Source organism: Cotesia glomerata, linkage group LG1 (genome assembly GCF_020080835.1).
Source record: "Cotesia glomerata isolate CgM1 linkage group LG1, MPM_Cglom_v2.3, whole genome shotgun sequence".
NCBI classification, from domain to species: Eukaryota; Metazoa; Arthropoda; class Insecta; order Hymenoptera; family Braconidae; genus Cotesia; species Cotesia glomerata.
Window position 1 is genome coordinate 14,131,200 of NC_058158.1, and position 15,002 is coordinate 14,146,201.

The window sequence follows — 15,002 nt, forward strand, 5'->3', positions numbered from 1 at the left end:
TTCTCTCACAAGTCATAATACAATCACAGAACAATAATATTCTAAATAGTTATATTTGCAACACTAATAATTTATTGATATTGTAGTGAGAAAAAATAATATCTCAAATATTATATAAATTGCTCTATGTATCTGGTACTTAATAATTCAAGTCCAGTTCCGTTAATTATTAATTAAAATGGTAAAAAGTATAATATTTTTGATTCCGTTGATGTCAAATATAGTTTATTTGGAAATAGCAATTTTTATATTAACTTGGATTTATACATTTCTACAAAATAACTATTTTACAGATTTTACTAGTTATGAAAAACATAAGAAAAAAGACCAAGTTTCATCAGGTATATAATTTTATAAAAGATCCCTCGGACGACCATAAAATGTCTAAAGTCTGCTAAATTTATAGCTAGAAAAGTGAAAGCTTCGTAACTCAAATAATGTATTGTATAGTATCGGTCCTATACTACAGGACGTCTGAAATTTTAGAGAATAATACTATTCTACGCTACGCTTGTTCTTCAGCTATATACACATATTCACTTTGGGCTTCATGGTGTTAGTAACAGTAACCGTCAGCAGTGATAATTTATGTTAATGGATGTTATACGAATATACCAGAATTATTTACCTACACCAATTTCTCGAGCAGTCTGTGACATCTAGTCAAAAAGATCAGATCTCTGGTGTGTTATTCTCGTTGTTCTATATTATTATTTACTCTTGTTCAAAAGTTTAATCATCATTAAAAATTTGCAAATAAATGCTCTATTAACAATTGATTTGTCACTTTGCATTTATCCCCACTTAAACATCAGCGCCATCATCGTTTAAGTCTCAATTTTTTTAATTCATAGTAATGGCGACGCCCAGTTTAACTTCATCCCCTAGACGCAGAAGCAGAGGTGCGCAAATATCATACTTACTAATGGTCATTGAAGCAATCAAGTGTGTACAGAGTCAAATTTTCAATTGTGTTGTTTATTGTTTAAACATGATATTCATGGTTATGTTGAAAAGAAAAATTTTTGTTGATCATTTAGTTTAAATTTTCAAATCGACAAATCATAATTCTCCGAGCTATTTTGTTAAATTATGAGTTTGGCTCTTTAAATAAAAAAAAATCAATAAATTTTGATGATAATTTAGTTACGTTCGAGTGTAGTGATAAGTGTTGATCTTTTGCAATCAAAGTAATTTTCGAATTCTTGATTCTCTAATTTAGATAGCAAAAGCTATTTTTATGACTAAAAGTATCTATATAAATATTTATGTTATTTAATTGATATTATAATTATCTTTTATATAATTATTTTTATATAATTATCTTTTATTATCAATAGTGACATGCATTTTTTGCAAAAGCATCTAGATTTTAGATAAGAGGGTGGGGCAGACTCTTAATTAACGCCGATCGATTTGCGTCAAACTGAGACGCAGTGTATTTTAACGTTCACTGTATACATATACATATAGAGCATTCAACATGGAGCCAATCACTTTTTTAATAGATTCTTTTGAATGTCTAAAATTTTCAAATTTTCATGCCATCTACTAAGAATAATTAATGTGAATTTTTTTTTTATTTTTCTCCATAGCTAGAAAATTTCTATTATTTTGTGTACGGTTTACAATGCCGACATTTTCGGGTTAGAAAATAGAATTATAAATAGTTTTAACGAATGCTGAAAAAAAATTAGTTGAATGTATTTTTGATAAATTTCGCGAGGTATAAATATTTTTTTGAAATCGTCTTTGACGATTTTAGTCTCGATTTTTTGACTTGAGGAAAACTGTTTTTCAATAAATATATTTTAATTTTGAGAATTATTGGAGAATGTATAACTATTAACAAAAGCTATATAATCATAAATACTATAAAAACTTATTGTATCATCAGACTCAAATTTTATAACATAGCTAATTTTATAAATTAAGTAGATATATTTCGTCGTGAGGGATTGAAATAAGAATTTATCAAAAGTAAACCGCAGACACACTGACAAAAATTTTTTTTAAAAATTACCGTTAAATTCACGGTAATCGTGGGACAGATGTCATAACCTAATCATTTGTCGGTACACGGTGAAATAATTTTTAATTTGACTTATTTTCAATAAATTTTACCGTAGTCTACTGCAAATTAAAATTCACCTGATAAATTAGGTTTTCAGTAAATTTTACAAAGTCTACCATAAAATAAATGAATTTTTTCGTAATTTTTATTTCAAAAATGATAATTAATAAAAAAGCCGTCTTATGCCCCAAGACTACAGTGAATTTAACGATAATTTTTAAGAAAATTTCCTTCCGTACACATGTTTAAATTGGTAATAAAAAGGGCTGAAAAGTCGTGTCTAACTACGTGAAGCCCTCAATAATTTATTTAAAAAAATTGAAAACAATATCTACAGCCGCATTTCTGTAAACTAGCTAGAAATTTTTAATCACAAGATATTCTCTAAAGCTATAATTGAAAATTACATTCTCATACATAACCTGAACTGGCAAAAATACGAATGAAGAAAAAAGAACAACTGATGTTATAAAAAATTATTTTGAAAATGCTTGTAATCTAAACTACCGCTATAATGTTTCATCCGTTCTCATAGATAGTAAACAAGGTTGCTCGGCTGCCCAATTTCAAAACACAGTAACTAACATTCAAAAATTTTTTTCAATTTTTTTTATTAAAAAAAAATTTGCGCGCAAAATTGATGAAAAATTTGATTTGTGAATAGAAAATACTTGAATATAAATATTTTTAAGAAAAAATACTTGAAATTAAGGTCTAAAAGTTATACAAAATGCAGCAATACTAGAAAAAATCAGGTATAAAAATTTTGCAGTTACTGTGTTTTAAAATTGGGCAGCCATGCTGTTATATTAAGAATGTATTTTGTTCTGTTTGTATAATAACATCAAAATAACGACTTTGTATTCAGGAATAAATTTTTAAAATTATCGATAATAGGTAAACACTCAGTTAATAAAAACAATTTTTTTCACGGTCAAAGTAGTTAAAAATAAAATAAAATTTAATTATTAAAAAAAGTGAATAATTCTCAAATGATAAGATAAAAGTAATTAAAAAAAGTCATGCTAGTATCAACCTAAAACTTGGATTTCTATTTTAATACAATGTGATATAAATTGGTATTCATAAAGTATGATCGATTTAGAACAATCGATAGGATGTAATCAGTTATTTAATTTATTTACTTGAGTAGAAATGTTCGTAGATCTATATATGAATTAATTGAAACAATTTTGATTATTTAATATAGTTCAGTATGAATAACTCTAGTTGAATCTAGTTAAGTAATAAGATTCTTAAAACAAAATTTGGAAAAGGGTTGCCCCTGTAAGCCATTCTTGAAACTTTCGGTTATCTTCGAGTTCGAAATTTTACGAGTTATATGTTTAAAAATCACCTTATTGTTAATTTTGAATCCCCATATCTCTTGAACAAATTAATCGATTTTGATGCGGTTTGCAAAAATTGTTCTTTTTTCTTTTTAACTTCCCGCTAGAAAAATCGTAGATTTTCAAAAATCGGGAAGTTATTGTTTTCACCCCGTTTTACGAAAATCGAGTTCTCATCGAATCTCGACATTTCGAGGTCCTAGGAAGCTTTCCTGAATATTCCCGCGATGGTGTCTATATGTCTGTATGTGTGTGTGTGTGTGTGTGTGTGTGTGTGTGTGTGTGTGTGTGTGTGTGTGTGTGTGTGTGTGTGTGTGTGTGTGTGTGTGTGTGTGTGTGTGTGTGTGTGTGTGTGTGTGTGTGTGTGTGTGTGTGTGTGTGTGTGTGTGTGGATGTATGTAAACCTCTTATAACTTTTGAACGGCTTGACCGATTTGATCGCGGTTGGTGTCATTCGAAAAGGCTTAACCAAACTTAGACTTTGAATATACTGTGGAACGATTTGGACCAGTAGATTTTGAGAAATCGCAAAAAAACTACAGAAAAAATTTTTTTCAAAAGTGGTTTTTTTGGAATAACTTTTAAGCGGCTTTACCGATCAATTCCAAAAACTTATCAGCTCTTAAAATTAAAAAACCACGTCGATCGCCGCCAGTCCGGTCAAAATCGGTTGATTCGTTCGTGAGTTATCGTTGACGAAAGAAAACCAAAAAAAGTGTTTTTTCGGAATTACTCCGAAATTTCTAGTTTGATCAATTGAAACTTAGAAACTCTTTATGAGGCTTAAAAAACTGCGTAGAATGCCGCCAACCGCGTAAAAATCGGTTCATTCATTCAAAAGTTATTGCGATTTTAAAATTCAAAAAATAGTGTTTTATTAAACTTCTATCAAATATTTGAGCTCGAAGAGTTCAGAAGCATACAAAAGCTATTTTTTGAGCTCGGAGAGCTCAAAATAACACTCAAATTTTATTTATGAGCTCGAAGAGCTCAAAACGTCATTACAAGTGCAATTTCAAGCGTTTAGGTATAGAATTGGCCGGAAGTTGCAGGGATGGCCTTCAGAGTCAACCGTTTTCCTAATTTTTTTTTTTAATTAAGAACTATTTAGATTTTGGAATCTATCCATACGATAGTTCAAATCTTTCTATAATTGTGAATATTTATTTTGATTTAACGAAGATGCTGACCCCACTACACATTACTAATATATCAATAATAAATTCAAACCATGAACACAGTTGTCGTAATGGTTTAGAAGATTTTTTAGTCACAATTTTTCTTACCAGCATGTGCTAAACTGGATTCGTGATGTGACAAAGTCCAATAGCGGTTATAGATGTTAGAATTATTCTTCATTTATGGAAAAACTCATATCTTGCAGTCATAGAATAAACTCTCTTGAGAAAACATATAATCAATTTTAAGCTGTGGTAGTTAATTTGGTAATTGAAATTCCTTGTGTTTTTGAATGACAAATTTTCCACTTTAATTTCGGAATAAATATTTTTCAATGTTCTAATCAATATTATAATCGATATGCATATTTTAAACAAATTTTCTTGAATTCAGAAAAGAAAATTTTTGGGATACAATAAAACGACTTGTAAATCCTCTTTTAAAAAGTTGATGGCCGGATGTCGTATCGTTTTATTTACGTCACTGCTGTGACTTTTATTCGGTTGTTGATTGGTCGACTGAGATAGTGGCGGGATTTTTTAAAGAATGAAGGCGAGCAAAGCGAACATGTTATGTCTAGTACGATAAATTCCTTTTTTAAGCTAAGCTTTTCTTTCAATAAACATAACATTTTTGTATTTTTTTTTACTAAGAATTATCAATGGAATTAAATTACAAGCAAATATGCTTTCAAGTCTTTCAGTAAAGCCATAATTTTCGGAGAAATAAATTCGCAGTTGCATGTAAATATTTTTTGCAAAGTGATTCGTATAATGATTTTACACACTGAGAAAACAGTTTGTTTGGCTCAAATGCGCAGATTTATTTGAAATAAATTAAAAATATGTATTTAATGTTAACAAATTTCTTCCATTCAAATATATATTACTTTGAATCAAATACTACTTCGTTTTGGTTTATTTAACTGAATCGACTCATTTATTTCATTCAAATAAAGATTTGTTAACTATTAACAAATCTCACTTTAAGTAAATTATGCTTGGTGCCGCTGCGGTTGCCACTGTTATTTCTCGACGTGATTTGTAAAAAGTAAATAATGAGAATTAACTCATTTTACAAATGTGTTTGTTTAATTTTTATAGAAATAAATAAAATAAAAAAAAAATATATACATGCTTAGACAAATATATGTATTGGAATAGTTAACTATAATAGACATTAATAATTATGATGCTGATGTTAGCAGACATCTGTCAATTTTTTTAATTTTTATCACAGATCAACGATAAAAAACATATTTAAAAAAAAAATTTGCACTTGCAATTTTTTTTTAATTTTTAGACGTGGAATTTTTTAATTAAAATTTTATTATTATAAAAGTCCTAAAAATTGACAGATGTCTGTTAATTTATGAAAATTAAGTTAGCCGACATCTAAAAATTTTTAGAATTGTTTTTATTGAAAAAATTGTTACAAAAGAAATTTTTTATTAAAAAACTTCATTCGTAAAAAACTTGAAAAATTATAAATGCAATTTTTAAAAAATATTTTCTAGTTCAAATTTAATAAATAAATAAAAAAATTAAAAATTAAAAACGTCGACTAACTTTAGTATTATTGTTAATTACAGTATAATTAATAATTCCAAAAGAAGTGCCCACTTAACCCCAAACGTTCGATATGTCTACTTTTACTACTTTCCTAACCTAAAACTAAAAATCATTGCTTTGAGTATATTCAAACATACCATTTATTTATAGTTAACAAATCTAATTTGGTTGAAATATATCATTGTTAGCACCTAAGAAATATTTGTTAACTATAAACAAATCTGGATTTCATTCAAATATACTGTAACTTTGTCTCAAATAAATCAATTTATTTGTATCAAATAAATATTTCTTGTGATGTTTAAATAAGAGATTTATTTATAGTTAACGAGCCTCATTTCATTTAAAATGAACTGTTTTCTCAGTGCATAAATGCTTACACGAAACATAAAATTTTCTAGTATAACTTTGTACCATAACTTTCTAATTAATTTAAACTTAATAATGATTTTCGTTCGGAAAAATGATTGCGCCACTAATAGCCATTATTCAAAACTTATTTGAGAATTGGAAAGTATAAAAATTAAATTATTACAATCAATTAAACTATTTAAGAATGTTTTTTTTTAATATATACATAATTTTATGCCAATTTATTTTAAACTTAATTTACGGACGGTGCAGTCCGTTCACGTAAATTAAAGCCTATTGGCTTTTTGTAGTTAGTTTGTTGGCTGAAAAAGCTAAGTGTATAATAACATAAATTGATGTACTTCTGCTATACATGACGTTATACATTCGTTCATGGGCAACGTGATACGATTCTCATTTTTTTTACTGTCGACTATACAGATAGTTGAATCCGCTCTCCAAGCTATGTCAAGGTTCTTATACAATAAAAAGAAAAGAATAGTGTATTAATTTATCCAAAAGCCGATAAAAACTTCAACGCATTGTAAACAATGAAACGAATTTATTGAGCAATAAGATTTAAGCTTATTTCAATTTCGTGTTATTATTGAGAAGTTTATTTTGATATTTATTATCATTATCATCAACAATAAGAACGTTAAATTTTAACTGTATCATTACTAAAAATTAAGAATAAAATCAAACGAAGCTCCGTGGGTATTTGAATATGGTTATAGTAGAAAATTTAAATGAATCATAATAATAATATGTTCATTAAGCTTTTTTTTCAAAGGGAAGAAAATCACAAAACCATAAATAGAATGTTGTGAATACAAATTGCAGTAACTTTCATATTTATAAATTTTTCAAGTTAAAACTGCAAATTTATAAATTTATAAAGCGTTCAATTTCCCAGAAAGTATTTATCGTTCCTCTCAGTATTTATAAACATAAAACAAGACATGAAATTCAAACATTAAAAAATTTTTTTCCAATTTTTTTTCGATAAATAACCGAAAATTTTGATTTACGAACTTTAAATATTTATATTGAAAACTCAAATTTTGACGAGACCTTTAATTTAAATTATTAGACAATCTTTAAACTTAAAAATAATATATACTTTTTATGTTTGTAGATTAAAACTGAATTGGTGATAATGGAACATAACAAAAGTTATAGCTGTGAAGAGAGTTGGCTATCGTCAATTTCATTTTAGAGACGCCATAAAACAACCATGAAGGCACATGAAGGGCTAGCAGGGGATTTTATAACTACGAATGAGAAGAGAAAGGGAACAGAATGATGCCGGCTGGTAAGCAGATGGCTGCTCCGTTTATTGGTTTATTCGTAGGTAACAGCGATATGTTCCGCCTGAACTCCGAGTAGTGTCGAGGAAGAATTTTATAATGGTGTACATAACATAAACAGCTGGTATAATCTTAAGAAAAAAACTTATTTTGACTTTACGTCAGTCATCATGAAAGTCATCATAGAGATTCATTCATGAGGTATGTATATGTAAATCTTATCATTCACAAAACCGGTAATCCGGCATATATATATATATGTATATATATATATATATATATAGCATATATATATATATATATATATATATAGCTTATATGCTGTAGCATATATATATATATATATGTATATATATAGCAGCATATATATGTATATATATATATATATATATATATATATACGTATGTTTTAATTTACGACAAAAACATTCTCTACTTCATCTAGTTAGTATTTTTCTCAATAAAATTCTGTATATGAATTTATTTCTTTGGAATTTTGACTTAAATTAAATGAAAAATTTATTTTTATTTGATATAATTTCTTTTTTTTTATCCAGGTGACACAAATAGTGAGCCATATCTTTCGCAGTAATATCAAGTGAAAGATGAGTTGAAAAATGTCATCAAAATTTCATAAGATTACATTAGGTCGAATATGTACAATGATGAATAAAATGATAGCATCCCAGTGACATAGCGAAAGCATCATTTCATTTAGTCTAGCACGGTGGCGCTATACGAACGAAGATCGATCGATAATGCGGTACAAGTATAATTTATTTAACATATAGCAGTATTCTTATGAACACAATAATTGTATTGTAAAAAAAATTTTAATCATTCTACAGTGATACAGTGTTTATTAATATAGTGATAGAATTATAGGACACTCTATTTCGTATATAATTCAGATTGATACATATATCTAGATATGTATATTTATATACACAAAATTACACATCAAAAAGTCTTTTATACATAGTGATGCAGATATTTTATGAAATAATAATAAAATGTATATTAATTAATATAAAATGTAACTAATATAGATTTTATTTTTAATATTGGTAAAATAAGTAATAACTGTTTCTCAAAATGATAAATTAACAGAATTAATATAATGATCAAGACATTTTCTTGCCTGAGATACTTTATATTATTCATACTTAATATACTACAAATTGTAATATGCTACAAATTTATAACTAATTTTTATTATCATTTTCATAGGTTGAATCCAAGAAATTGGATGATAGTTTGAAAACAACCTATTTCAAAGTCAATACGATAAAAACACTATGAAAACAACTTGAAAAGGTCAAAGGGTTTTACTTTAAATATGTTGAGTAAAATATGTGTTGACATTCAGCTATGGATTTTGACACTTTCTTAAGTTGAAGTGATGGATTATCGGCTCCGTTCTAACAAGATTATGCATATTCGCTTTTAAGAAGCTTTCTTCATGTCACACAGAACAGGTATGTCTAATAACACATCCTTTACAACGGACTAAAGGATTAACTTTGATCCATACCAAGTATACTATCTTCAAAAGTCTTTCAAGTATGGAATTTAATATGATGTACCAATAATAGATTTTCAGCTTAACTACCATCACTTCCACTTAGTTTTTGTTGTTTACTCATTAGGAAACATAATCCACTATTAGGAAAAATTGAAGAAACATGAAAATTTATTCAATTTTCTTGTGATTTTCAAGAGGTAGTATCTCAATAAAAAATGGTCGTAGTAACCTTGGACTATGAAATTTCTGAAGCTTTGAGTTCTTATTTTTGCATTGTTTTGGCAAAAAAAACCATAAACTACAGTTTTCACGCAATAGTATAGTGTAGAATTTAACGTAAAATTTCTAAATCTTTTTCTTACTAAAATTTCAAAAACTTACAAAAATATTATTTACACCCTAATGTACAGGTGAATTGAATAGTTTATTCAAATTAAATTCACCGTTTTTTTCTCTCTACGTCTGCTTTGATGAAAAAAGATCGTTCATTTATTTATCATCGATATCTGAACAAGTGTTTACAAAAAAAAAATTTACAGTCTGAAGATGAACAAATTTCTGAAAGATCTAATCTTCATTTTTTTTGTCATTAAAAAATTTTTTCTACGTAAGTTTATTGAATAAATTTAAGCTTATTTTTTATTGGTTTCTGCCAAAAACATGTAAACCTAAGCAAAAAACTAAAAAAATTGATAAATTTTTGTTAATTTCAAAGTTTTCTACAACAAACACAAAAATGTTATTCTCTTATTTGTTAGAGAAAATTTAAAGAATCTGAATGCTTAGTTCATTATTTCTTAGTAATTAAAGTTTGTAATTTTTTTTATAATTGAAACATTATTTTCATAAAAATACATATCTAATAGAAAGACTACAAACTCACATTTATTTTCTATACGGATCATCGAGGAGAATCGATTTCATACTTAATCTAAATGATATATATTTATTGTAAATTGGATAGTACTATCTATCATAGAGTATTATGTTTTTGTTAAGAAATGAAAAAAAACTTCTCACGATTCTATTACAAAATTATACAATATATCATTTTTTAAAAGATCTTTTGAATGAAATGAAGAAAAAATATTAATTGCTGTTTTTTTTTTTTTTTTATTTTTAGTTAATCCACATACCATGTGCGTATCATTAAACTGAAGTTTAAAAAAAAAAAACATTTGTCACGAGCGCAAACATAAAGAAAAGAGGCAGGAGAATTTTTTTTTCCATAATGGCTGGCTATTAAAAAAGACTCATGGATTGACAAGATAAGCTGTGTCATGGTTGACCTGTTAACATTGAATCTATTTTTAAGTAAAAATCAATTTAAATCAGTCAACGATAGTGCAAGTAAAATGTTACAGATATTGTTGAGACGTTCTTTAAGTAAGTTCATCCACGCACCTAAAAATGATTAATGAATATAATTTTTACGCTTTATTTGTGTGAAATTGTTTGTTTATAAATTAGTTTTGGTGTATAATTCTAACTAATTTCTCTGTTTTAGGCACCACAAAAAAAAATTAAAATTGTGTTACTTACAATGCTTTATCTGAAATTGAAGAAAAATGAATCTTGGTAAGAACAATTTTTAATTATAACTGTGAAGAGTTATCTTGAGTTAATATATACACAGATTAACGCTGTTTTCTTTTTTTTTTTTTTTTTTTTTTTACATGAATGTTTTTGATTCGTTCTCATTTTCGCGTTGATAAACAAGAGAGACTCATCAAGTTAGATTAGGCAAAAGAGACGATTTCTTTGAATTTATCAATTTAAGTGAGTTAATTTCATTTTAACCCATAGTGGTCACACTTCTTAAAAATAGCGTAGTGGTCATACTGGGTCTAGTTGACTCCATACACGGAAAAAATTGTTGTTACTTACGTTTTTTTTCAATGTTTTCACTCGAGCCGTACATGAGAGTAGTTCTTAATACTTTCGTTGAATAACTCAATCGTTTTTTAATTGTTTGATTATAAAAAAAATGCGACAAAGTCAAATTTCGAAAAATTTCATGTCAAGCTATTCAAAAAGTATATTTATTTGTGCAATTGAATTCGTAAATTTCCATGAATCTCAAAAAATCTTCAAACAATAATTGATGGTAGTTCGAAGCAAGAGCCATTCAAAAATTGCCTGGGCTCATCTAAACCCATAATGACCACTACGGGTTAAATCAACTCATTTTATACATTACAATTTAAAATTCCTGTTTATCACGTTGAAGTTGTTCTTCAGAAAATAAAGTTTAAAGTGCCATTGCTGCTAGTATTGAATAAAAAGTATTACGTAGCAATGAAAATTAATTTCTTGTTAAAGGTAGAGTTTTACTTTGAATAATCATTAAATTTCTGCACGATTTCACCGTGAACGTTTTTAAGAGTTGAATTCTTAAGACATGGATATTTGTATAATCATATGAAATATGATCAAAATCATCGCATTTTCTTTTGAATATTAGTAATATTAATCGATTAAACCAGATTTAATAGACATGAGTGAATACACTTTTGAAACATAATGATTCTTAAACATTCATTTTGAAATTATCTTCAAAGTAGCAATAAGATAAACACAAAAATAAAAACTAACCAAAGTTATATCTTTTTTATTATTAATATTTTTCGTTTTCTGATAATTAATTTTAGCCTACTTTATTGAATTTGGCTCATAAATAAAAAATATATCTTACTCTGGAAAAAATAATTTTTTCTTGTCATATATAATGGTCTGTATAGTCAGAATAACTTCATCAGACCTCAAAAAAACCTGATTTAATGAAAGCTCTTTTTTTTTTTTTTTTTTTTTAATCAGACCTATATACACCAATAAATTTCTAAAAATTCAAATAATAATTCTTGCAAACTTTTCTGCTAGGCCCTCTTCAATAAGCCTGTTTAGTAATATAGAGTTAAATTATTGTTTATTATATAAATTGAATTGTACAAATTTTTTTAAATAAAATTTAAAGCTGCACTGAATGTCAGTGACATTATGTCACACGATTCTATTGAATCGGTTGAGGTTTTTAAAGACGTATTGTGGGAGTGTTTTGAGCTAAAATAATAGTCATCTCAAAATCAATTTTTTCGGTCTCATAGAGCTTACAAACGTATAACCAGAAATATTTTTGACTTCTTAAGTTCTAAAATAGTTAGATGTTGTAAGGCTAGACTGTAGGCTTGACCATCTTATAAATATTCTTACAAAATACAATCCAATTCCAATTAGAATTAATACATTAATTTATACATATATTGAACTTAAAGTCTAACTTTCCCGGGGTTGAGAAACAAATTTATTCAATCAAGTGATTGAATTCTCTTGATTCGAGGCATTTACTTGAAATAACGACATAAAATTGTCAGGATAAATGACAAAACTTTTTACAATCAAAAAAAGTTTTTTTCCATCATAGAAAAAAATAAAAAACACAATTTTGGTGTATGTAAAATTTTTAATTGTGTAATTCAAAAAGATGAAAAATCAGCTAATGGATATTTTTTTTTCATTTTTAAATTACATCGATTTACAGCGAGAAAATTTATTTGAATAATCTCTATTTTATATAAAAATTCCTGTTTCTCTGTACGTATAAAAAATGTTGTTAAATTTACTTTCTAGAACTATTTAATTTTTGCCTTTCTAAGTTGACGATTACTAATAACTTCAAACAAGTGTCTTGGTAAAAGCATTTTACAATATACTTTTTTACACAAACATCTATGAAAAATATCTGTGCGTGATGGAATTATATATTCAGAAAAGAGCCATAATAACAACTCAATTAGTCACTCATACGCTAATTTCCTTTTGCTTTTCTGTCGTAAATTGAATTAAGGGGGAACACCACTGTGACGATCGAAAAAAAAAGGTGATTTTTGAAAATTTTTTTGACAGGGAAAATAAATGAATTTGGGGATCGGATTTTTTTTATTTTATTAAGGGTACATTAAAGATTATTACCCTAAATTTTTATCAAAAAATATTTAATTATTACAAAGTTATAAACAATCCCGTAAAGCACTAAAAAAAATTTCCCTCTTCATGATCGGTTCGATAACTCAAAAACGGATCATCTGAAAATAAAAACCCAAATTGCTTTTTAATTAGTAAGGATGTTAGTTATCGTCGCACGTACGGAATTTTGAAAAAAATTGCGACTGATTGAAAATTTTCTAACTATTCTCACCGTTTTTTTTGTTTTAACCCGGCTAAAAAAATCTTGAAAATGAAAATTTTTCAAATTCCGTACGTGCGACAATAACTATATCCTTACTGATTAAAAAACAATTTGGGTTTTTATTTTCAGATGATCTGTTTTTGAGTTATCGAACCGACCGTGGAGGGGGGAAATTTTCTCCAGTGCTCGACGAGATTGTTAATAACTTTGTAATAACTAAATATTTTTTAATAAAAATTTAGGGTTATAATCTTTAATGTACCCTTTACAGAATGAAAAAAAACCCAATTCCCAAATTCCTTTATTTTCCCTGTCAAAAAAATTCCCGAGAATCAGCTCTTTTTTTCGATCGTCACAGTGGTGTTTCCCCTTAAACTTAATTGTTACTTATTTTGAAAAAATTTTCAGTCTAATGATCAGATAAGTCCGGGTTTATTCGCTCAAATAAAAACAATTTTTTACTTCTAAAAATAAAACTAGAGGAAGTGATTTCTGATACTGGGCTGAGCACGAAACAGATAAAGAAAAAACTATAATTATATTCGTAAGATAACCATTATAATTCATGTTAAAGGCCCAGTTAATGTTCTACATCTACCCTGTAGATCCGAATTTGTTTGAAAATAGGCGACAAATTCGGTTCTAGAGAGGTTTGTGTGGTGCATACAGAGCAACAATGGTCTCAACAATTTTTAATAATGAAAAAAAAATCAAATATTACAAATTTAATGAAAAGAAATAAATCATGGTTCAGTCGAGAATTATCCTTAAAAATATCATTTTTTATGTAAAAAATTATGTACCAAATATCTAATAAATAATCACAACTCGGCAAGTGCTTACCTATAACATTTGAAGATTTATTACAGCCAAAAAAATTCCTTAAGAAATATATCACATTTATAAGACATTTGAATTCGAGTAGACCAGATATTTATCGCGTGTCCGTGGTTCTGCATTAAAATCAAATGTTTTCAAGAACACTATAAAAATAATTCCTCATCTCGCAATAATATAAGAGAAAACTAACTTAATACTTAACGGACCATAAGTTTCGTTTCAAATTATCTGAATATTTTCATATGGTTTTACCTGACGCGCGCGCGTGTGTGTGTGTGTGTGTGTGTGTGTGTGTGTGTGTGTTTTTTTTATCTTAGGGGGGGGAATCCTTCTTACGGATTCCAGGCATAGCTGTTCGGCCTGGATATGTGGCGACTCGACGCAGCGTCATACTAAAACTCGACGCTAACGCCCCTACCCACTAAACCCGAAACCCCTTTTCTTCTTTCCTCTAATCTCTCATGGAAACCGCCGTCAGGCATTACTTCGTGAGGGGAGGATCTAGCTACTGCTATTCCTTCTGGTGGCTAAGGTGTTATTTTTCCTTCCTTCTAGTTTCTGTCATTTGCCCTTTTTCTTTCAATGGAACGCAGCTCTGTAAGCACTTCGGTGGTAAA

General features: G+C 27.6%; 1 long non-coding RNA gene across 5 annotated transcripts; it reads left to right on the plus strand.

Moving 5' to 3' along the window:
• The first annotated feature begins 662 nt into the window (after nucleotides 1–662).
• LOC123271158 lies at nucleotides 663–11,382 on the plus strand. Of its 5 annotated transcripts, XR_006510795.1 has the most exons (7): nucleotides 663–945; nucleotides 7,663–8,035; nucleotides 8,392–8,597; nucleotides 9,065–9,312; nucleotides 10,483–10,745; nucleotides 10,867–10,937; nucleotides 11,080–11,382. It is a non-coding gene; the product is annotated as an uncharacterized LOC123271158 (long non-coding RNA). The 5 variants fall into 5 exon arrangements; XR_006510792.1 differs by having other exon boundaries at nucleotides 10,867–11,382; XR_006510793.1 differs by having other exon boundaries at nucleotides 663–902; nucleotides 10,867–11,382.
• Nucleotides 11,383–15,002: the final 3,620 nt, after the last annotated feature.